General features: G+C 36.3%; 1 non-coding gene across 1 annotated transcript; it reads left to right on the forward strand.

Moving 5' to 3' along the window:
- The first annotated feature begins 718 nt into the window (after positions 1–718).
- On the forward strand, positions 719–825 carry LOC120363740 (U6 spliceosomal RNA). The gene has a single exon (XR_005579192.1). It is a non-coding gene; the product is annotated as a U6 spliceosomal RNA (small nuclear RNA).
- Positions 826–1,842: the final 1,017 nt, after the last annotated feature.

Raw genomic sequence — 1,842 nt, forward strand, 5'->3', positions numbered from 1 at the left:
GGAGGCTGAAGTGGGAGGATTGTTTCAGAACAAGAGTTTGAAGCTGCAGTGAGCTATGAGCACGCCACGGCATTCCAGCCCGGGAAACAGAGTAACACCCTGTCTTAGAAAAAGAAAACACTTAACCCACTCCTATGCCCACTGCGTAAAGGTTTTCTCATGGGGATGAATACCTTGCAATTTCAGTTTTGTACACGTATCAGTGGCCTGCAGCTTCCCGCAGGCATCTCTTTACCTGACATCAAGGAAGTACCAAAGCAGGCGAGGCAAGGTGCTGTCAGATTACGGTTGCTTAAAGTCTGGATATCACAGCAAAAACTAGAGTAGAACTGGGCAGAGAAGAAATAAGATAGGTTACAAGATATAACTAGCAAGTCAGGAGGAAGTTAAAATTGAAAAATAAAGAGATATCTTTTTTTTTTTTTTTTTTTTTTTTTTTTAATCCTATCAAATTGACTAAGAGTAAAAAGGCCGTTTAGGAGAAACTGAACAAGAGCTCTGGGAATGAATGCAAAGGAGTCCAGGAACGCTAGATAAGATCGACAGGGTGAGGCTACAGGAAGTAAGGGAAAGGCAGGCATTCCACCTGCCTCCAGCCTGAGTCACTGAAAGCATTCTTTTGCCATTAGCTTTGTTACAGAGAATACAGGAAAAAAGAGGGCTAGTTTTTCAGAAGCAAGAACAGATTGGGAATGTTGAGTTAAAGATTTGCATTTGAGTGCTCACTTCAGCAGTGCGTATACTAAACCTGGAATGATACAGAGAAAATTAGCATGGCCCCTGCACAAGGATGACACACAAATTTGTGAAGAAAAGGAAAGTTGTATTTGGAACTTGTTAGTGAGACACAGGTTGTGAGTCATTGCAAATAAACAGCAGCTGAAACCTTCTCCAGAAGGACCAGTGAGATTTTAAAAGGACGTAGGGGAGCTTCATCAAATGCCAATTTTGAAGGATTGTCTGAAGTTTGGGGATAGTGGTAAGAGAAAAATGAGGACATCAGAGTGTCATAGATTGGGGAGATACTTTGAAAAGAGTGACTTCCACTCAGCTGAATGCTGTAGAAGTGGGGAGTGGTAAGAATGCCACGAAGAGGTCATTCAACTTATTTAATAGAAAATTATTTGATACTTTTGAGGGAGAAATATCTACAAAGTAAAATGAGCAAAAAATATATTACACAGAGTTGGAATAAATAATACGTGTTCATATTGAAGGAATCACAAAATTACCTTTATGTTAATGAAGGGAAAGAAAAATAACAGTCTGCAGTAGGAAGTAAATCTGATGAGATGGACGTTGAAATCTGGAAATGTGGATATGTTTTTCTTAGAAATTTAATAAACATTACAATTCTCAATTTTAACAATTTTTTAAAATTAAAAAATTAAATTTGATTTAAATTTTAAATTAAATTTTTTGAATTAAAATTAATTTTAATAATTTTAAAATTAAAATTTCATATAATTAAAAAAATTTAGCCAGGTGCAGTGACTGATGCCTGTAATCTAGCACTTAGGAAGACTGAGGTGAGAGAATCACTTGAGTCCAGGAGTTCAAGAGCAGCCTGGGCAATATAGTGAGAATCACATCTCTCCAAAAAAAAAAAAAAATTTTTTTTTTTACCAAGCAAATGGAGAGCAAAAAAAAGCAGGAGTTGCAATTCTTGTCTCTGATAAAATAGTCTTTAAACCAACAAAGATCAAAAGAGACAAAGAAGGACAATTACATAATGGTAAAAGGATCAATGTAACAAGAAGAGCTAATGATCCTAAATATATATGCACCAAATACAGGAGCACTCAGATACATAAGGCAAGTTCTTAGTGACTTACAAAGAGA

Source organism: Saimiri boliviensis, chromosome 3 (genome assembly GCF_048565385.1).
Source record: "Saimiri boliviensis isolate mSaiBol1 chromosome 3, mSaiBol1.pri, whole genome shotgun sequence".
In the NCBI taxonomy this organism is placed as follows: Eukaryota; Metazoa; Chordata; class Mammalia; order Primates; family Cebidae; genus Saimiri; species Saimiri boliviensis.